Consider the following 24,430-nt stretch of genomic DNA (forward strand, 5'->3'; position numbering starts at 1 on the left):
GTTAAAAACCAACCAAACCGGTCCTGAACCGGTTGAGAACTCCGGAAATAGGCTCATGGTCAATTTCGAAGGGACATCTGAGGGAGGTGCTTAACCAGTAGCCACCCACACACCCTTTCCCTTTGTCTTTTTCTTTCCCCTAAATTTTCTCTTTTTTTTCTTCTCTTTTTTTATTTTTCTCGTTTTTTAACAAATATATAATCTACACTGAAAGAATGATAGTGAGTTTAACCTTACATAAGCTAGTAATAATTTAATTCTCGCTTTTATTATTCCCTTTCTAAATGAATTGGCAATGAAAATTGGACGACATGTCGTATGTAAGAAAAATTGATTGGGTGCCTTTCTAAAAGGATTTCATGAGTCAAAAACTCAAAAGAAAACAATGTCTCTCTCTTTTGGGGTTCTTTGGAGGTTGCATCTTGCTCGCTATTCTTATCAGTCGATAAAAATGCCAAAATAAAGAAAAATAAATAATAAAAAGAAGAAGAGATAAATCAATGTAAAAGGGCGGATTGGTGGTGGTTTCACATGATTGCCCTAATCCCGATGGTCGGTGGTCAGCCTACGCTATTTCAAAGGACATCAAATCTCATCTTTTGCAATCAACGTATCTTTATTGGGTAAGAAAAATATTTAAATTGAGGATGGTCTTTATCATTCAAATATATCAAATCTCATCTTTTTTTAATGGGTAAGAAAAATATTTAAATTGACGATGGTCTTATCATTCAAATGTATCAAATCATACGTATATTAGTTGGTACATGTACAATTGATTTGTTTTATATACATAAACGATCTGATTTGAATGATTTTTTCTTTTGTAAAAATCATCTTGTAATGAATATTAAAAAGTTGCTTGATGCAGATGTTATTCACACAATTCATTTTAATTTTTATTCTCACAATTTCGGAAAAAAAAATTTCGATCCGAAAAACTACGTCGATTTGTCGCTGAAGCTCGAATTGCCGGCGACTCAGAAGGTTTTTGATCGGCTGCCACGGTCAGCAGGTGGGTCCGTGTCTGCCAAAGATTTGAAGGAGTATGTGGATGAATACTACGAGGGTGCAGGGGAGGATGTGGTGGTTGCAGAGCCGGAGGATTTCGTCCCGGAGCCGGAGGGGTTCCTGCCGATGGTGAAGCACCCGGAAGTGAGGGTTTGGGCTCAGGAGGTTCATTCCCTTTGGAAGAACTTGAGCAGGAAGGTCTCTGGTGGGGTCCACAAGAAGCCTGAGTTGCACACTCTGTGCTTCCTCTGCCTGAGCAGTTTGTGATTCCTGGTTCAAGGTTTAGGGAGGTTTATTACTGGGATTCTTACTGGGTGATTAGGCAAGTCATTAGTGTTAATCTCTCTTTCTTTTTTTTTAGATTGAAAACTTAAAACTTAACAGTTGTGGCCAAAAACACTGATAACACAGTGCTACGTCTTCTTTTTTCAACTTTTGAGGAAGCAAAGTTGGATTGATCATGTTGTCTGAATCATTGTGCACGGATCATGATAAGGCTCAGATAGGAGCAATCATTAGTAATATTAACGAGATTAAATTTATAAAATAAATTAGGTGTCATTAATAAGAAATTAGCACGTTTATCAACAATTAAGTAATAATTCATGAGTAATGCTTGGAAGACTAACATTTTCAAACAAAATTACAAACTGAATGACGTATTGCCAATAAGAAACAAACACGTTAATTGACACTTAATTAATAATCCAATCATCTACAACCACATTATTGAGTTTGCAAATTTAGTTTTAAAAAAGGTTTTTTATATTAGCACCCCACAAACTGTTGAATGCAGCCCACATTAAAATTTAATATTAAATAACTTATTTACTCCACTATGTTATGACAATTTTGACCTTATTAGGTTTAAAAAAAATTCTAAATACACCCTAAATCACCTTGAGCGTATTATTTCTCTTCTTCAACTATCAAAACCCCTCTCACCCTCCATTGTTGAACGAAACCCTAACCAATGAAACTACAGACATGTTAATTGAGAAAAATTATTTTTGATTAATGGAACACGAAATCGATATACCTTCCACATGTATTGAGAGAAGATAATTTTGAAGGTCTAATGGAATCATTTGGTGCCAATCCCCATCAAATTTGTTGGTTCTTTTATGTTATTTGTATTAGAAAGATAGAGACCTAGTTCTTTTCGACAAAAAAAGAAAAGAAAAGATGGAGACCTAGTTCTTCAATATATGAATGACAACATATGTCTGGGAAAACCCACCTTATCATCCCCAAGAGAAAAATTTAGCGATTAAGAAAGGCAACATTTTATGCGGCCACCCTTGAGAAAAGGTGCAGCAACTATAGGAATCTATTTCAATTGAATGTTAGACAGCCACACGCATGAAATTGAGTTGCATCTGTTCATATAGTCTTAAATATCAATGGCTCTCAGATGATTTGAAATCATTCGGCAAACAAAACGTTCAAATGTTTAGATTCAGTCCATGAAAATTAAAAATGAGTGTTATAAGATTTGAGAAATGTGGGGTGTATGTAGAAAATATAAGATGTATATTGAGAATGTAGGGTGTGAGGGTATTATGAAGAAGTATATGGGGTGCATTAAGGTAATTTTTAAGTGAAAAAGCAAATGTGGGATGTATTAAGTATGTGGGGTTTATTCAACAATTTGTAGGGTGTTAATATAATAAGCCTAAAAAAATTGATCTCATTAGCATTACTCATAATCCACTTATCAACTCTCATATCATTTAATTTACAAAATTTAATCCCTCTAGCATTTTTTTTAAGGAAAATTAATGAAAATGGCTAGAAAACTTTGAGTTTTAATGATAATGACAAAATAAAGGGTAAAGTGAATAGTACCATGATTGACTTTTTAGTGTAAAAATGTGGTTTTTTATTAAAGTGAATAGTACCGGATGCTTTTCGTTAAAGTTCTTTTTTTTTTTATTCTAGCTTAGACATATACTATTTACGGCACGCATAGCTAAAAGCGCTTATATCAATTAAAAACGTTTTTGACAAATGTTTGGCAAGAAAAATCTTAAAACCATTTATGAGTCGTAGAAACACTTTTTTGAAAAGTACGTTTTATAGACATTTTCAAGTAAAAACACTTTTGACCAATGTACTTATGATCAAAAGCACTTTTATACGCAACCTAAAAAGGGCGTTACTAATTAATATACTTGGTTGACAGTGCATGTCACATGGCTTTCCATGTGTTGCATTATTACTGCTATTTGAAAATCTTCATCCTAGTTCCAGATTTTCGAAGGTGGCTTTAATCTTCATCCTATTTAGTATTTGAGCCAAAAATGCAATCGATTTTCTTGTGTAAGACTCCTTGTTAGAATGAAATCAAGAGCTAATTACGGAAGACACATTTGAAGTTTGGAATTACTACCTTAAGGTATTAAAATTTAGATCGTAAACAATTTAAGTCACACTAGCTCAAACTATTTAGGTATTTTGTTAACTGTCTAAGAGAGATATTTCAGTGTATCTGAAATAGGGGGTGTAACACCACATATTATTATATAATTGAAGGAAATTTTATTTATTTATTTTTTTAAGTGTTCTTCTAATTGTATATGATATATGATGTTTCATTCCGTGTTCCGTACACATTAAAAAATCTCTCACTCTGAAGTGCAAGGCCTGACTTTTAAAACTTGATCGGACTAATTTTTTTTCTCCCAACCACATAGGCAATTGACAAAAACCATGCAGTTTGAGCTAAAGTGGCTTCAACTGTTTACAATCAAGGATTTGATGCCCTCTTGAAAATGACCCTAAATCTCATATAGTTGTATATATAATTAGCTTTAAAATCATCACTTGATTTAGCCTCTGTTTGGTATTGCTTTTTTTTTTTTTAATAGAAAAATTAATGAAAATGATTTGAAAACTTTGAGTTTTAACGATAAGGATAAAATAAAGGGTAAAGTGAATAGTACCATGATTGACTTTTTAGTGTAAAAATGTGATTTTTCGTTAAAATGAACAGTACTACGAGCTTTTCGTTAAAACTCCCTCTCTTTTTTTCGACTAAAACTGCTTCACTTTAAAGTTAAGCAGTAAAAAAGTGTTTGGTAAAAGTAAAATATCCTACTTATTTTAAAAGCAACGGGCTCCAGACAACAACTTTCAAAAGCAACATGTAGGTTGCTTTTAAAAGCTGCATTAATAAAAAGCAGATTTGGGTATTTAATAAATATTTGGATGAAATGCCAATTTAGTCCTTGAATTATCACCTCAGTGAAAATTAGGTAATTGAATAATTTTTTCGGTAAAATAAGTCTCTAAATTCATTAAAAATTGCTATTTTCATCCCTACTATTATATTCAAAGCTATTTTATTCAATTTTTTTATCAACTTAAGTCACTTGACACACTTTAAAGTGTAATACCATCATTTTTTTGTCTACAAACCCTTAACATTTCATATAGGTTGCAAATTTAACGTATAATTTACCTCAAATGTTAACTTACACTATTTTTTTATTTTATGAAAAACTAATAATTTATTCTCCAAAGTTAACTCCATACACTATTCTTTATGAAAAAACTACCAATCTACACTTCAATGTGTATCACATGCAAATAACGTGATTAAATTAATGGAAAATTGAATATAGTAGCTTCGAATATAATAGGCAAATTTTTATAATTCAAGGATCGATTTTTCTGAAAAAATAGTTTAGGGATCTAATTTTCACTGATGTGATAATTCAGAGACTAAATTGGCAGTTCATCCTAAATATTTTCAATTGTTGTATACCTTCATTAATTTTTTTTAAGTGACATTATTTAGCTTTCCACACACATTTTATACTTTAGAGAAAAAAAATTAAGCGCTACTATTGTCACCACCATCATTACCTCAACTGCCACCATTACTGCCACCACCACTACCACCACTGCCACCATTGTTACCACCATCGCCATCGCTGCCGCCACCACCATCCATCATTACCACTACCATCATGACTGCCACCAGAACCACAACTGCCACTACGACCATCATTACCGCCACTACCACTACGACCATCATTGTCGTTATCACCACCACTACCACCGCAACCACAACCGCCACTACTGGTGCTATCACTGCCCTACCACCATTGTTACCTCTCCACCCCAACCAACACATCCCATTATTAGCATCACCACCACACCTCCACTACAACCACCCCACTCCTACTATTATGTCCATTTGTTATTGTATACAATTATATTACTTTTACATTAAATTTTACCAAACACTTTTACGTTGTTTTTTTATATTCACAGCACTTTTAAAATTCAATTAGCCAAATGTTCATCATCTTTATTTTATAGTTGATTATTCTTAAAGTACAACATAAGCAATTAAAAAAAAAAAAAAAAAAAAAAAAAAAAAAAAAAAACACAACAATCCCAAACTGGCCCTTAATGAATGAAGCCTTGTCTGCATGGTAGGTTTGGGTCTTTTACTGGGATAAGCTGTATTGCAATTACAATAACAGTTGTTGAGAGAATTGACGAAAAGTACCTAGATTTGAGGAACATTAATGATGATAGGAATTAGGGGCGAAAGTGCAACTCCGAGTATATTTCAAAGACGAATTCTTCAATGCATGTAGATTACTTAGTGCCATCATGGATGGAGTATCTATTTCTTTTTTGCAAATACTGGATGGAGAATTGTTTGATGGGGCTGGGATAATTGTATACTTGTTGTGCAGGGGCTTGCTAGCAAGTAAAATGTATGATACATCGAAAAATACTTGGGATCTTTTGATATAGACGCCTCAGTTTTGAATTTTCTATGTTAAACATCCATTGACACACCCCGACCAAGGTCAAGGCATGTTGACCGTCACGTGAGAGTGATGTAGCTATGTGCATAGTGCAGAAGCGGTAAAAATAGCAATTATACGAATAATTAAAAACTAGATTACTAGTGTGCACTACTAAACAGAAAGTGATAGGAGTTACACAGTAAACACTCCTAATTAGAGCATAAAGTTTAGGTCTAGTCCAGTAGGACAAGTACTAGTTATACAGTACCAGGAATGTCCTACTATTATTCAAACAAGTCAGAACTGCCGAAAATCCCAAGCCACCAACAGCAATTTTACTTAGAACCTGGAGGGGCGCAAAACAGAAAACATGAGTGGGCAAAAACAAATGTTTTACAAAATCATTTCATTTATCAACATATCTAGCCCCTCGCTGTAAAACATGTATAATTTTCCCATAATCAAGATACAAATATATACATAAACGAATATGAACATATATCAATTCAAATCATGCTTTACGTAATCATATTCACATGTATATAAACCATGCCAAGATATAACAGAGTAAGCAATTTAGGTAAGAATAGATTCATAGGAATATGATATGATAGCCGGAACCTCTGACGTAGTATGTACGACTGAATTCATAGCTAAAACTCAATCTAGCCGGAGTCACTTCTATGACCTATACGGCAATATACTGCACATAAGTCGGAACCACTGAAATGGTCTGTACGACAAGGTTGGGTGTGATATAGTTATGTTCAATGCTACGCCCTCATGCTAGCTGTGCGATAAATAGTTAGTCACCTACGAGTCGGAACCACCTATAGTGGTCTGTACGACAAGACTGTGCACCTAAATTGGATCAAATGTGAGCATATGGTGCGGGAGGTGACATAATATACAGGCCTGTGCCAACTCTTTCTGGCTAAATCGCAATCACCCAGGGTGCAGGTTTATGAGTTCATCATTTCTCAATCATATCTCATATAGACAATCAACATGTTCATCTTATTTATTGAATGGCTGCACCTAACCTCTCGTTAGACTGCCTACGTACCCTAAACAGGGATCAAGTCGTTCGTAGTTCACCTAGACCAAACATAACTTACCTGCACTTACCTGTGCCTCCACAGCACCACAATTATATATATATATATATATATATATATATATGCAACCATGAAATGCATATTCAGAATATAAAGGCATTTGGCATATTATTTCAAAGCATACTTTCATTTAAAACACATTTCTGGGAAATATATCAAGCATATAATTATATACTGAAAACAAAAGCCCACTCACTGATATGTCGATGGGTCGTAACCCCCGAGTCGCCCGTGGATACGCTCGTCCTAGGGATAAGTCTCACCTATATGCGAATTAACTATAAAAATGTTATTTTAAAGCATATAGGCAAAACTACCTAAAAACTTATCATACATAACTCAAAACGGGTATATGAATATACCAACGTGACTTACACAACCTCATGAACATCGTGATATTTTTAGAAAAAATTTCCTATAGCTCACGCGTCGGGGAGGGCACGGCGTCACGCACCCTCACGTGCATCACCTTCAACTAGGCCTGGCAAACGGGTCGTGTCAGTCGTGTTCGTGTCGTTTTCGTGTAACACCTGTTATCTTAAAGGGTCGTGTCGTGTCACACCTGTTATCTTAACGGGTCCTTAACAGGTCGGGTCACTTTACCCAACGGGTAAAGTGACCCGACCCGTTATAACCCATTATGACCCGTTAAGAAAAATATTTTTTTTTCTTAAATTTACACATACCACACATTGTCACATAAATATTACTTCAAAACATTAAAACACATTTGTCGCTTAAGTACTACATCTACACTCGAAAATAAGAGCCTCATAAAAAATACATCCATACACTACTAATCTATTACAAATATTAAATGTGCAAGGATATGCAAAATGAAAGTGTTTTAGTTTTCAAGGTTGTGAAGCCTTTCTCAAAAGTTTAAAACTTGCCAATAGAACTCAAAGCTTAATGAAAGTGACCCACTAGTGTGTTTATTCATACTTTCATTAAGTATAACATAAGATTTTGAGGTATTCACTAGTGTAAATATTTTAAATTGAAGATCGAATTCAGTCATTGTATTCATATAGGGTCAAGGAGTGTAGTTGTAAAAAATCATCAAAATCGGAGTTAAAATAACAGTTAAATTGTGATTTTTCGTTTATAACCGTCGAAAAGTTTTGTCCCGTTACTTAATCTTTAAATGTTTGTTTTTTTCAATTTTTTGCGTATGCGATCTCGAAGCATATACAAACAAGTATGACGGTTAGATCGTTGAAACTAGTTTCGTAGAATGCGTATCCCATCAAAACAATAGATTCACTAACACTTAAAAGTTTATTCTTACTTTAATTAAGTATAACATAAGATTTTGTGGTCTCCACTAGTGTAAATATTTTAAATTGAAGATCGAATTCATTCATTGTATTCATATAGGGTCAAGGAGTGTAGTTGTAAAAAATCATCAAAATCGGAGTTAAAATAACCGTTAAATCGTGATTTTTCGTTTATAACCATCTAAAACTTTTGTCTCGTTCCTTGATCTCTGAATGTTTGTTTTTTGCAATTTTTGGCATATGCAATCTCGAAGTATATACAAACATGTTTGACAGTTGGATCGTTGAAATTAGTTTCGTAGAATGCGTATCCCATCAAAACAATAGATTCACTAACACTTAAGAGTTTATTCATACTTTCATCAAGTATAACATAAGATTTTGTGGTATCCACTAGTGTAAATATTTTAAATTAAAGATCGAATTCATTCATTGTATTTATATAGGGTCAAGGAGTGTAGCTGTAAAAAATCATCAAAATCGGAGTTAAAATAACCGTTAAATTGTGATTTTTCGTTTATAACCGTCAAAAAGTTTTGTCCCGTTACTTGATCTCTGAATGTTTGTTTTTTGCAATTTTTGGCATATGCAATCTCGAAGCATATACAAACAAGTTTGACGGTTGGATCGTTGAAACTAGTTTCGCAAAATGCGTATCTCATCAAAACAATAGATTCACTAACACTTAAGAGTTTATTCATATTTTCGCTAAGTATAACATAAGATTTTGTGGTATCCACTAGTGTAAATATTTTAAATTGAAGATCGAATTCATTCATTGTATTCATATAGGGTCAAGGAGTGTAGCTGTAAAAAAGTTTCAAAATTGGAGTTAAAATAACCGTTAAATCGTGATTTTTCGTTTATAACCATAAAAAAGTTTTGTCCTGTTACTTGATCTCTGAATGTTTGTTTTTTTGTAATTTTTGGTGTATGCGATCTCAAAGTATATACAAACATGTTTGTCGGTTGGATCGTTGAAACTAGTTTTGTAGAATGCGTATCCCATCAAAACAATAGATTCACTAACAATTAAGAGTTTATTCATACTTTCATCAAATATAACATAAAGATTTTGTGGTATCCACTAGTGTAAATATTTTAAATTGAAGATCGAATTCATTCATTGTATTCATATAGGGTCAAGGAGTGTAGCTGTATAAAATCATAAAAATCGGAGTTAAAATAACCGTTAAATCGTGATTTTTCGTTTATAACCGTCGAAAAGTTTTGTCCCGTTACTTGATCTCTGAATTTTTTTTTTTGCAATTTTTGGCGTATGCAATCTCAAAGCATATACAAACAAGTTTGACGGTTGGATCGTTGAAACTAGTTTCACAAAATGCATATCTCATCAAAACAATAGATTCACTAACACTTAAGAGTTTATTTATATTTTCATTAAGTATAACGTAAGATTTTGTGGTATCCACTAATGTAAATATTTTAAATTGAAGATCGAATTCATTCATTGTATTCATATAGGGTCAAGGAGTGTAGCTGTAAAAAATCATCAAAATCGGAGTTAAAATAACCGTTAAATCGTGATTTTTCGTTTATAATTGTCGGAAAGTTTTGTCTCGTTACTTGATCTGTGAATGTTTTTTTTTTGTAATTTTTTGCTGATGCGATCTCGAAGCATATACAAACAAGTTTGACGGTTGGATCGTTGAAATTAGTTTCGTATAATTCGTATCCCATGAATTTCAATGGTGTGTGTGTATATATATATATATATATATATATATATTTATTAAGTAGATTTAAATCTATTTATTTTGTATGTATAATTATTATAGTTTTTAGGGGTATAAAATTTAATATATATATGTATATATAATAATTATTATAGTTAATTTAATATATATATATATATATAATTATTATAGTTTTTAGGGGTATAAAATTGTTAAATTAATATATATAATCATTATAGTATTTTTTTAGGGTTATAAAATTATTAAATTAATATTCTGCTTATCGTGTATCGTGTTACCCACGTGTATACCCGAACCAACCCGTTATCTTAACAGGTGCTTATCGGGTTACCCGATAACGACCCATTTCGTTATCGTGTCGACCCGAACACCTGTTAATTTCGTGTCGTGTCGGGTTATCAGGTCGTGTCAGGAATTGCCAGGCCTACCTTCAACCTCCAGATGCCGGAATAGTGCCACCGGCGCCGGATTCTGGGCAGACCTGTAACTGCCCATTTCTCTCTCGTTTTTGCACCATTTTCTACGAAATCTTCACCCCAATGTCACAAATTTCAAGAGGAAGAAGGTTATACCTCTTTGGAGCCTCAAATCCTTTGAAAACATGCCGGAAAAATCTCACCAAAACCAACCACCTCCTCGTGATCTCGACGTCCAAAACCTTCAAACGAAGCACTCCGAGCTTCCTTGGGACCTCACTAAGCTCGCTATGAGCTTGGATTGTCCTAAAATACAACCATTCGAAAGTTCATGAATAGTGCTCAACTTAAAGCTTGAGTTTTCAACGTGAAATCAAACGAGTTCTTACCTGAAATGGGTACCTTTGTACTCGTATGATCCTCACGAACATAATGGTACCAATTTCTTCTTCAATTCGTGATGATTTGGCTTGGTTCAACCTTGTCTGTACAGAGGAGAGGGAAGAGAGAGAGAGAGAGAGTGAGTCTGAGAGAGAGTACGGGAGAGAGGAGAGAGAAAAAGTATGGATGTGAGTGTGTGGTTCCAAAGTGTACACCAATCACAACCAAAAGTTTTCTTACCTCCAATTGGGTCCAAATTAGTAGGGACTTAATACATTGGTCCTTAACCATAACCACACCTAGTCCCACGATGCCACAAACGCTCGAGGGCATTTTAGTATTTTCACATCAACGATAACAAAATAATGTACATTTCCGGGACAGGTTGTGACAATCTCCCCAACTTATAAAATTTCGTCCTCGAAATTACATACAACTAATACATCCACTAATAATCATAAAACAAGTGTGGATACATCTCTCTCATTTGCTCATCTGTCTCCCAAATAGCTTCTTCCACTAAATGATTTCTCCATAACACTTTAACCATACGAACTGTCTTGTTTCTCAGTTATTTATCCTTCCAATCCAATAGAGTCACTAGTTCCTCATCATAAGTCAAATCCGGATTAATTTCCAAAGGTTGAGGAGGAATCACATGTGAAGGATCTGAAACATAATGTCGAAGCATCGAAACATGAAATACATCGTGCACCTTGGATAACTCTGGAGGCAACTCAAGCCTGTAAGCAACCTCACCGACTCACTCGGTGATCATATATGGTCCAATGTACCTAGGACTCAACTTTCCTTTCTTTCCAAATCATACAACACCTTTCCAGGGTGATAGCTTCAGAAATACCCAATCACCTACATCATACTTCCGATCAGTGACATGCTTGTCTGTTAAGCTCTTTTGTCGATCTTGGGCCGCTTTCAGGTAAGACTTAATTACCTAAACATTTTAAGTAGTCACATCCACAATCTCAGGGCCTACTAAAACTCTTTCGCCAACCTCTGACCAACATAGAGGTGTACGATAAGATTTCCCATAAAGTGCCTCAAATGATGCCATACCAATGCTCGAATGATAGCTGTTGTTGTAGGCGAACTCTATTAGATCCAAACAATCATGCCAACTATCTCCAAACTGCAGCACTAAAGATCTCAACATATCCTCTAATGTCTGAATGGTCCTCTCAGATTGTCCATCTGTTTGAGGATGATATGCCATACTATAAAGTAATTTCGTGCCAAGAGCTTCCTGGAATGCTATCCAAAACTTGGAAGTAAATCTGGGATCCCGATCCGAGATAATATTAATTGGCACACCATGGTACTTCACAATCTGTGTAATAAATAACTTAGCTAATCGGCTTAACGAATACTTCTCCCTCACTGGAATAAAATGTGCTGACTTCGTAAGCCGATCAACTACTACCCAAATGCCGTCATAACCATTCTGTGTGCGAGGAAGCTTGTCTATAAAATCCATAGTAATATTTTCCCATTTCCACCGCGGAATGGGAAGTGGCTACATCAACCCAAACCGTTTCTTTCTTTTAGCTTTAACCTGTAGGCAAATGGCATACCTACTCACATATTCGGCAATTTCTCTTTTCATACCTGGCCAATAGTAAAATGGTCTAATGGTATGATACATCTTAGTGCCTCCTGGATGCATCGCATATGCCGAAATATGTGCTTCATCCAAAATTTCTTTCTTTAATTCTGCATTATTCGGCACATACATTCTGCTTTCCTGCATATCATGCCATCAGTTCCTCGAATCTCAAAATCTTTCTTTTTACCTTGATTCCTTGCTTGAATTATTTCCTGGGTCTCCTCATCAATCATTTGAGCCTCAAGCACACGATCAATTAAAACTGGCCTAACCTGGAAATTAGCAACCAAGGCTTCTCATCGATCTTCCACTCTTAGCTCCACTCCAGTGGACCTCAAATTTGTTAAAAGAGGAACATGACAATCATAGATGACATTAAGTCTGGCTGGAGTCTTCCTGCTAAGTGCATCAGCCACTGCATTTACACAACTAGGATGGTACTCAATCGTGCAATCATAGTCACTAAGTAACTCAATCCATCTCCGCTAACGAAGATTAAGATCTTTATGAGTAAATAGATACTGAAGGCTTTTATGATCTGTGAAGATCTTATATTTCTCACCATAAAGATAATGTCTCCAAATCTTCAAGGCAAATATGATAGCTGCTAACTCTAAATCATGCGTAGGGTAATTCTTCTCATGAGGTTTCAGCTGTCTCGAAGCATAAGCAATTACCCTACCATGGTGCATCAATACACAACCCAAACCATTCAGAGAAACATCACTATAAACCTCATAATTACCACTATCATCTGGAAGTGCTAGAACAGGTGCATGGGTGAGATAATACTTCAGTTGCTGGAAACTTTGCTCACATTTACTATCCCACTCAAACTTAACATCATTTCGAGTCAACCTCGTCAGTGGCAAGGTAATCACTGAAAAATCCTTAACGAACCATCTACAATAGCCTGCTATGCCAAGAAAACTCAGTACCTCGGTGACGGTTCGAGGTTGCTCCCAATTCTCCACAGCTGCCACTTTCTGAGAATCCACTTGAATGCCTTGAGCAGAAACGACATGTCCTAAGAATGCCACTTGATTCAACCAAAATTCACATTTGCTAAACTTAGCATATAGTTGGTGTTCACTTAAACTGCTCAACACTAACTTCAGATGTCTAGCATGCTCAACCTTAGACTTAGAGTATACCAGGATATCGTCAATGAAGACAATAACAAACCTGTCCAAATATGACTGGAATACTCGATTCATCAAATCCATAAAAGCTGCAGGTGCGTTAGTTAACTCGAATGACATCACAAGAAACTCATAATGACCATATCGAGTCCTGAATGCGGTTTTAGGGACATCTTCATTTTTAATCTTCAGCTGGTATCCCAACCTCAAGTCAATCTTAGAAAATAAGCAAGCACCTCGGAGTTGATTAAATAATTCACCTATATGAGGCAAAGGATAACGGTTTTTAATGGTTACCCTATTCAATTGCCTGTAATCGATTCACAGTCTCAAAGTCCAATCTTTCTTCCTCACAAATAAAACTGGAGCTCCCCAAGGTAAAGTACTAGGCTGAATAAAACCTTTATCCACTAACTCTTGCAACTGCACTTTATTCAGCATGAGCCATTTTGTAAGGAGTCAAGGATATATGATTCGTACCTGGAAGCAGATCAATATCAAACTCCATCTCTCTATCTGGCGGTAATCCAGGCAAATCCTCAGGGAATACATCCATAAAATATCTGACCACATGAACATCCTCCAAACTATTAAGAACATCATCATTCAACACTACATGAGCCAAATATCCCTGACAACCTTTCAACAACAATCTCTTTGCTTTCATGGCTGAAATAATACCATGCCTCACCCCACTAGGCTCTCCTACAAATGTAACTTCAGGTAATCCAGGACAATGAAATGTGACTGTCTTCCCATAACAATCTATCTTGGCACGATTATAGTGTAACCAATCAGTGCCCAAAATCACATCAAAATCCATAATATCCAACGGCATAAGATTAGCCGGCATAATAATACCCTATACTATCACTAGACATCCTGGATATACCCGATCCACAAAACAGCTATCCCCTCTAGGCATAGAAAATTCTAAATTATATCCTAGAGGTGTAGGATGAGGTTGTGTCACTTGAGCAAATGTATGAGAAATAACAGAATGCGTAGCACCACGATCAATCAACACTCTAGCAAAATGACCAAGAATATTTAACGTACCCATGATTAAATTTGGATTATTCTGGGCATTTTGCAGTGACATGTTGTGGATACGCCCCTGACTCTGCTGTCGTCCACTGCGACCTCTGTTGGCATGAATACCATGTCCCTGCCTCTGCTGACCCAACTGCCTCGAAGATCCTGCACTACTAGCAACAATCTCTCGCTGCTGGGGCTGTCCCCCTTGATACCATTAAGATCCTCCGACTGAATGAGGCTGATAAGACATAGATCTTCCTTGGTACTGAGGGTACCCACTCTGATACTGAGAATCTTGAGAATACTGCTTCCGTCCTGAGGTGTAGGGAGCGGCGTCACCCTGGTAGTGGTAGGCACCTCCTCGTCCCGTATGAGCATAACCACCATATCCTGAAGCGTACTGGGTAGGTGCAGGTGGTGGGAATGAAGGCTGCTGGGGTCTCTGCTGACTCTGAGGGCATTGAGCAGCCCTATGACCCATCTGTCTACAAGTAAAACATCTGTTGCTGCCTCTCCTACATTCCCCAAAATGTCGATTATTACACCTGCGGTATAAGGGAGCACCAGATCCACCTGAACCACCAAGATCTCTCTGTCTCTGGAACCTCGGACCTCTAGTGAACCTACCACCTCTCTTTTGCATATTAGTACTCAATCCCCCGCTAGAAGAGCTGGAATTGCCACCACTCATCTTAAAGTTCTGAGTCTTGCCGGGTCCCTGAAATGCTTGCCCTTTCCCTTTGTCATTTTGTCTCTGGCCCCCATTATTTCCTTCCTCATCCTCACTTTCACTAGGCATGTTCTCTGAGGCCTCAATCCTCAGTAGAATCTCATAAAACTCCTAGTAAGAGGCACAATGAGTTGATGTCGCTATGGAACGCCATTTCTTCTTAGTACCCAAACTGAAATTGCGAAGCATTTCTACCGAATTAGCAGCAACCTCCGGATCATATCTCGACAGATCAGTAAACATCCTGTAATACTCATTAGCAGACATCTTCCTTTGCCTTAGATGAGTAAACTATTGTTTTTTAAGATCAATATACGTAAGAGGAATGAACCTTTTCCGAAACCGTTCCTTAAACACTCCCTAGTCCACAATCTCATTTGGGGTCATCTCGTAAGACTCCTATCTCCACCAGAATGCAGGCTGTTATCCCAAAAACCAGGTAGTCATATCGACCCACCTATCAGGAGGAAGATTCCCCTGACTCTGCATCACCTGAAAGGTCTTCTCCACATGATTCAACCATTTTTCAGCCCCCTCATGACTTTCATTACCCATGAAGTGAGTCAACTTTAGATTATGGACTGTCTCAAGAGGTGTCCTCTGGGGAGTACAGAATGTTGTCTGAATGGCAGAAACTATAGCTTCCCCTAATTGAGCAATATCAAGGAAACTAGATTCAGCTGGTTGACGGGGCTCTCTACGAGGCGGCATAGTTCTGACATAAGTCATCACAAAGATTAGAACATTCAAGAATTATATATGACTGCTAAACCTAAGCTCTGATACCAAACTGACACACCCCGACCGAGGTCAAGGCATGTTGGCCGTCACGTGAGAGTGACGTAGCCATGTGCACAGTGCGGAAGCGGTAAAGATAACAATTATACGAATAATTAAAAACCAGATTACTAGTGTGCACTACTAAACAAAAAGTGATAGGAGTTACACAGTAAACACTCCTAATCAGAGCATAAAGTTTAGGTGTAGTCCAGTATGACAAGTACTAGTTACACAGTACCAGAAATGTCCTACTATTATTCAAATAGGTCAGAACTACCGAAGATCCCGAGCCACCAACAACAATCTTACTTAGAACCTGGAGGGGCGCAAAACAGAAAACGTGAGTGGGCAAAAACAAATGTTTTACAAAATCATTTCATTTATCAACATATCTAGCCCCTCGTTGTAAAACATGTATAATTTTCCCAGAATCAAGATACAAATATATACATAAACGAATATGAACATATATCAATTCAAATCATGCTTTACGTAATCATCTTCACATGTATATAAACCATGCCAAGATATAACAGAGTTACAATTTAGGTAAGAATAGATTCATAGGAATATGATATGATAGCCGGAACCCCTGAGGTGGTATGTATGGCTAAATTTATAGCTCAAACTCAATCTAGCCGGAGTCACTTCTATGACCTATACGGCAATACACTGCATATAAGTCGGAACCACTGAAATGGTCTGTACGACAAGGTTGGGTGTGATATAGTTATGCTCAATGCTACGCCCTCATGCTAGCTGTGCGATAAATAGTTAGTCATCTACGAAATGGAACCACCTATAGTGGTCTGTACGACAAGACTGTGCACCTAAATTGGATCAAATGTAAGCATATGGTGCGGTAGGTGACATAATATACAGGCATGTGCCAACTCTTTTTGGCTAAATCGCAATCATCTAGGGTGCAGGTTTATGAGTTCATCATTTCTCAATCATATCTCATATAGACAATCAACATGTTCATCTCATTTATTGAATGGCTGCACCTAACCTCTCGTTAGACTGTCTACGTACCCTAAACAGGGATCAAGCCGTTCGTAGTTCACCAAGACTAAACATAACTTACCTGCACTTACATATGCCTCCACAACACCACAATTATATATATATGCAACCATGAAATGCATATTCAGAATATAAAGGCATTTGGCATATTATTTCAAAGCATACTTTCATTTAAAACACATTTCTGGGAAATATATCAAGCATATAATTATATACTGAAAACAAAAGCCCACTCACTGATATGTCGACGGGTCGTAACCCCCGAGTCGCCCGTAGATACGCTCGTCCTCGGGATAAGTCTCACCTATATGCGAATTAACTATAAAAACGTTATTTTAAAGCATATAAGCAAAACTAGCTAATAACTTTTCATACATAGCTCAAAACGGGTATATGAATATACCAACGTGACCTACACAACCTTACGAACATCGTGATATTTTTAGAAATTTTTTTCCTATAGCTCACGCGTATCACCTTCAACCTCCAGATGCCGGAATAGTGCCACCGGTGCCGGATTCTGGGCAGACCTGCAACTGCCTATTTCTCTCTCGTTTTTGCACCATTTTCTACGAAATCTTCACCCAAATGTCACAAATTTCAAGAGGAAGAAGGTTATACCTCTTTGGAGCCTCAAATCCTTCGAAAACACGTTGGAAAAATCTCACCAAAATCGGCCACCTTTGAACCTCATGATCCCAATGTCCGAAACCTTTAAATGAAGCACTCCGAGCTTCGTTGGGACCTCACTAAGCTCGCTATGAGCTTGGATTGTCTTAAAATACAACCATTCGAAAGTTCATGAATAGTGCTTAACTTGGAGCTTGAGTTTTCAACGTGAAATCGAACGAGTTCTTACTTGAAATTGGTACCTTTGTACTCGTATGGTCCTCACGAACACAATGGTACCAATTTCTTCTTCAATCCGTGATGATTTGGCTTGGTTCGACCTTGTCTGTACGGAGGAGAGGGAAGAAAGAGAGAGTGAGTCTGCGAGAGAGTACGGGAGAGAGGAGAGGGAAAGGGTATGGATGTGAGTGTGTGGTTCCAAAGTGTACACCAATCACAACCAAAAATTTTCTTACCTCCAATTGGGTCCAAATTAGTAGGGACTTAATACATTGGTCCTCAACCACAACCACACCTAGTCCCACGATGCCACAAACGCTCGAGGGCATTTAGTATTTTCACATCAACGATAACAAAATAATGTACATTTTCGGGACGGGTTGTGACATCCATGCCTTTTAATGATATGATTAAATTTATTTTTGTCATAATTTTGGTGCTATATGCACATTATATTGTAACAAATTTCCTATAATCTAGCATTTTGATTACTCTCTTCCATTAGAGATAATTGTAAAAAAAAATAAAAAGTTGGTTAGATTCAATTTATTTTCACAATAATGCTACAATTTAGCAATAATTATCTACGATTTAAGATATATTCTTTCCAAAATAGTTTAAAATATTTTTAAATCCCCCAAAATCAAACATACCGAAATAAGTTTTTCTTTTAGTACGTTAAGAGAAAATAGGATTGAGAATAATATAAACGTATCAATACACAATGTGTACAAAATAAAACGTACCAAAATAAAAATAATGTACCAATATTAACAATATGTATAAAATCAAAAGTACCATAATTGCAAATAAACGTACCAATTAATTATTTTTATAAATTCAAACGTACCTGCAGATAATATATACGTAATGTATTGTACCTAATAATAATTCGTCAACAACTATACTTAAAAAAACAGCAATATATATATATATATTTATATAATTTCACAAAAAAATTGAAAAAAAATAAAAAAAATTACACGGAGCTTTTATGTTGATCGCCAACTATTTGAAAAAGAAAAAACCATATGAAAAAAAGAAATAATATTAAATGTTTGCATAACAAATAAAAAAAAAACTTTGATCTAACATATTTGGAAGAAGAGAAAATATAGTTTAATTACTAATATCTCCACTAAATGAGGAAAAATGTATCATGCAGATAAAATGATAAATTCAAAAATTATTTTAATTTTAAAAAGTAAAGGTGAATATTAATCAAAGTACTTTAATCAAATTTTAAAAAAGCATAGATGTTTAATCTAAATGATATAAAAAAACTGTAAGGGATTCTAATTTTCCCAAAATATTTTGACTCCTTTTCATGATAGAGGAATATGGATATGTCCTTAATGGTGCAAGGATCTATTACACTAACAGAAGGTAATGCTTCATTCACTTCTTATTTTTTCTAACTTTATTGTTTTTACTTCGTATAACTTCTGCTGCAAGCAAGATTGATCAGCAATATATATATATATATTTTTTGTCAAATGATAGATTTTATTAAATTCTCATAGAAACGTTTACATCTTCTACAAGAATATTAAAAAGAAATTCAGGACCATAAGCATCCCATAGGAATGAACCACCACGCAAGGTAGCATAGGAAGCCACTGCATGGGCAGCGAGGTTGCCACTCCACTGAACATACATAAACTTCACCTCCCTAATCTGAGATGCCAAATTCTAAATATAAAAAATGAAGCATTCCAAGTTAGCATCAATTGAGCATTCCCCATTTATCATGTTGATCCGCAAGATTGATCATGGGTTAAAAATTTGCAGCCAACCACCACTTCTGAGTGCAATGGTTCATGAAATATACAAGCGGACGGGCGATGTGGAGTTGGTTCGGAAGGCTCTCCCTGCACTCAACAAAGAACATGAGTTTTGGAATTCAGGTATCATGAGAAACTTTTTCGATGAAAGGTATCTGCAGTTGGTTTTAAATAGTTTTAATTTGGTTTTCTGGTTCTGTAGGTATTCATAAGGTAATTGTTCAGGATTCTAAATCTCAGAATCACACTTTGAGTCGATACTATGCAATGTGGAACACACCGAGGCCTGAATCTTCAACCATTGTATGCCCTCGCTACGTGCTTTATTTGAAAAACATTTTTGCTGTTTATATCAGTGGCGGGAAAAGAAAAGAAAAAAGAAGAGCTAGAAAAAGAAACTAGTATCCCATTTTAACATCTTATGCCTATCAGGACAAGGAATTGGCTTCCAATATCTCGAACGCTACTGAGAAATAGCAATTTTTCCTGGAAGTGGCATCAACTGCGAGACTGGATGGGATTTCAGTACAAGATAAATGATGTAATGTAGTTTGTATATTCATATCCTTCTAGGAATGAGTCAACTTTTAAAATTTAGGATGCCTTAACTTGTGAGGATTTTGTTTTCTTGTTGCAGGAACCATTCGGATTTTACAACGTTGGCTACCACATGGATTTTACTGGTTGATCTGAATGCATTCTTACCAAGGGTATGTCTCTCGACTCTTAACAAAAGAAGCCCCTGTAAATTATATGTTCTGAAAACAATAAAATATCTATTTTATCTGTTAATGTAGGTGGAACATGACATTTCTGTCCATGCAAAAGTCACAGGAGACTACAACATTTCCGAGCACTTCCTGAAAGCTTCTAAAGCAAGGCATAAGGCCATAAAAGCTGTTTTCTGGGATGCAAAGAAGGGACAATGGCTAGATTACTAGCTCAACAGAAACACATGCAATGTGGTGTATAGTCGTGGAACTCTTTAATTTTCTGACAGTTATAATGGCGGTTGTCCTAATTTCTTCTTATTGATAAGCTTTTAGGGAGAGAAATTTTATTTAGACCCATTTATCTTCTTTCTACACCCAACTTGTTATTTTTTATTTTAAAATTCTGAATGTGTCCAATAATTTTCTCTTTACACCCAAAATCAAAAGAACAAAAAATAAAAATAAAATTCAAGCACTAGGAAACTCCGGCCACCCTATCTCTCCAAATCCCAACCACTCTCAATTTCTACCCTTCCCCAACCCCCACTGCCACATTCCCTACTGTCCACTAAAGAGGATTGAAGGCTCCATACTTCCAGATCCATATGTTAGCCATCTGTATCAACAGTTAACATAAGATTTGACAATTACTCTGACTGCCAAACCATTAGCATCATAAGCATCACCTGAGTCTTAGCATTGATCCACGAGTCTCCCCAGACATAGATCCCATGGTTACGAACAAGCACATCTGTTGTTTTCGGGTAGGCTTCAATCTATTGAACATGAAGGCAAGCAAAATACTCATCCATATTGAAATCCAAAGTTTAATGTACTGATTTTTTTTTTCCAATAACAATCAAGCAGTTACTTTGAAAACAGAAAACCTTATCCATTAGCAAAGCTAACAATATTAAATGACAAAGAATTAAGTGCGTAACTGTGTCATGCATGCAGCTCAAGCATGCAGCAGCTACAAGTATTCTTTCTAGGTGATGGTGGTATCTCTGGGCGTTTACCATAGCTCTCAACTTCGATCCCATTAACTTCAATCCCAGCCAAGCTTTAGATACCCCAAATGGGTGAAGATTTTTGGGGTTTTCATTGTTGGGGGGGGGGGGGGGGGGTGGTGGGTTAGGGACGGGTAGAAATTGGAGGTGGTTGGGGATTGGAGAGATGGGGTAACCGGAATTTTTTAGTGTTGCAATTTTATTTTTTATTTTTTGTTCTTTTTCATTATGGGTGTAAAAAAAGAATTGTTGGGTACTTTTGGAATTTCAAGATAAAAAAAGATAAGCTGGGTGTAAAAAGAGGATAAATGGGTCTGAATAAAATTTCCCTTTTAGGAATATCAAAGATGGGAAGGTTGTAACCAGAATCAGAATGTATATGCTTCAAACTTCGTTCCTTTGTGGCTTGAGCCATTTTACTCAGGTTTGTGCTTCCGAAATTGCATCATGCTGAACCCGAAATTCTTAACCTTAAACATGACAGTATTCCACTATCCGTCACTGAAAGAAATTGTGATTCTAAATGTTGCGTTAGCTGCATATTTTTCATATCATGCACCAAAAAACATATAAGAAGATAGATATTTTTATTATTTTTCATGTACGTTGTAAACTGAGAAAAGGCTTTACACTTTGTGTGAGTGAAGCTGCTTCTGTGGTGGAGAAAGTTACAAAAAGTCTTCAAAGCTCAGGACCGATTTGTGCTGCTGGTATTGCAACATCCCTCACAAACTCAACACAACAATGGTAAGTGAAACCAAACTAAATTCGATATCTTTTAGTTATTTTGTGGGAACTTGTAAAAACGGGGACTTTCCAAATGGTTGGGCTCCACTTCAGCACATGATAGTTGAAGGTCTGCTAAATTCTGGATTAGAAGAAGCAAAATCAATGGCAGAAGACACTGCTGTGAGGTGGATCAGAACCAATTATGTTGCCTTCCAGAAAACAGCCACAATGGATGAAAAATATGATGTGAGAATGACTGGAGCAACTGGTGGTGGTGGTGAGTACATACCCCAGGTATGCACTTAATCACTTTTTTTCTTTCTAACAAGACTCTATCTTAAACAAGCCTAATCTTTCGGGATAGGGGATTCGAAATTGATCACTTAAATTGTATTAGAAATTAAGAAGGTGATTGTTTTTATTTGTGTGTAGATCTTCTTTAGGTGCTATCAGACTAATATGATTTGTTTTAATCTGTCTCTGTATATTACAATGCAGACTGGATTTGGTTGGTCAAATTGAGTTGTATTGGCATTCTTGGAGGAGTTTGGATGGCCATAAGACAGAAAGGTAGATTGTGACCCTTAAGCACTAGTACTCATTATTTTGATTTGATATTTTTTTTACCTGTTTTGAGATGTGGAAAATTGAAATGATTTATGGCTTGCTCCACTAGAAAATGTTCCATATTACTTGTCGTACATAATTATATGGCTCTCTTTTGTCATATGACTGATCACGTTATTAATGTATAAAATAGGTGGGGAAGATCTTCTTGTATCACTAATTGGCTTGTTTGACAATCCAATGAGATGATGTCATGATATCTACAAAGATTTGTAACCGGAGTATTGATATCAACATCACGTATTAAAAAAAAGAAATGATAATGGGACTCTCTCAAAACTAGAGTTAGTAATATTATTACACTTATATATCATGTACACGTATCTTTTGGCAAATTTTGCGGAAAAAATACGGTGAAATTTTTGTTCATTGCCATAATATTTATTTATTTATTTATGATTTTTTTTTTTTTGGAAAAATTACACATAAAGTATACTTTTAACACTTCATTTTATATTCAGACAACACTTTTTAAACATTTCAAGAAAAGACAAGAGTTAATACATGTAAAAAATGACATTATTGGTTTTTTATTCACTAAAGTGTAAATTACTAAAATACCCTTTAAACCGGTAAAGCCTTTTATATCTTTTGCTCCCTTCTCTTCCTCCGCCACCACTGTTTCCGCTAGACTACACCTCGTTAATGGTGATGATGTGGCCTAGAGTTTCTGGCCGTTCATACCTTCTCCGCCGTTCCGGTATTTGTTTTCAGTCCTTCATTGGCTCACATCTCCTAGCTCTCTTCAACCTTCAACGCTTTTTCCCTTCAACCTTCATGAACTTAGAAGCCAATTTGCAGGTTCTCCCCCTTCGTAAGTATTTCTTGATGAAATTGAGGTTCTACCATAAAATCAATTGGCAATATGAGGGGTAGCCCAAGACCATATAAGCACATAGCAAACCTTGTTCCTCACCAATGTGGGACAATTCTCAACACGCCCCGCATATGTGGTGGATTTTCAAGCCTACACGTGAACAACAATTAAATGACATGGAGCGCGTGTGGCCAGTTGGCTTCACACGAGGACAACCCGCTCTGATACCATGATGAAATTGAGGTTTCACCATAAAACTAATTAACAATACGAGGAGTAGTCCAAAATCATATAAGCACATAACAACCAATGTAGGACAACTCTCCTTGCACAAAAAAAAGGGACCTGACGGCTGACGTATTCAAGTCATTGAGTTATAATTTTGAAAATTTGAGGGTCTTATTCCATTGGATTTTGAAGATGATCCTACGTGATGCCTTGTTGATGATAAGCATGGGTGGTTTCTAGCAGTGAAGAAAATATCGATAATATCGGCGAAATATCGCCGATATTATCGTTTTTTTGGGACCCCGATATTTTATTAACTATCCAACTTGTTTTCGGCAGAATATCGCGATATTTTCGAAACTATCGCGATATTTGGTATGGACTCATCGGAGAACACAGCCGGAGCAAATAATCCGAACCCCTAAATCCCCAAATTCTAATTCAAAGCAAATGAACTGAATCTACAATACAGGATTCCCTAAAATCGATTTCAGTACAAAAATCAACATGCAGAAAATCTGTACAAAAATTGTAATTTACAAGCCGAGAAGAACGATTTCAGTACAAAAATCAAAGCAAATGAACCGAATCCATAAATCCCCAAATTCGAATTCAAAGCAAATGAACTGAATCCCTA

At 36.1% G+C, this 24,430-nt stretch overlaps 1 long non-coding RNA gene and 1 pseudogene across 1 annotated transcript; one reads left to right on the forward strand and one right to left on the reverse strand.

Annotated features, from left to right (window-relative positions):
- Window positions 1-166: 166 nt before the first annotated feature.
- On the forward strand, window positions 167-22,709 carry LOC103452596 (probable trehalase; annotated as a pseudogene).
- LOC139191296 (uncharacterized) lies at window positions 16,106-17,446 on the reverse strand. Its single transcript, XR_011575287.1, has 2 exons — window positions 17,274-17,446; window positions 16,106-16,326 (listed from the first exon to the last, which is right to left on the reverse strand). It is a non-coding gene; the product is annotated as an uncharacterized lncRNA (long non-coding RNA).
- Window positions 22,710-24,430: the final 1,721 nt, after the last annotated feature.

This window comes from Malus domestica, chromosome 14 (genome assembly GCF_042453785.1).
Source record: "Malus domestica chromosome 14, GDT2T_hap1".
In the NCBI taxonomy this organism is placed as follows: Eukaryota; Viridiplantae; Streptophyta; class Magnoliopsida; order Rosales; family Rosaceae; genus Malus; species Malus domestica.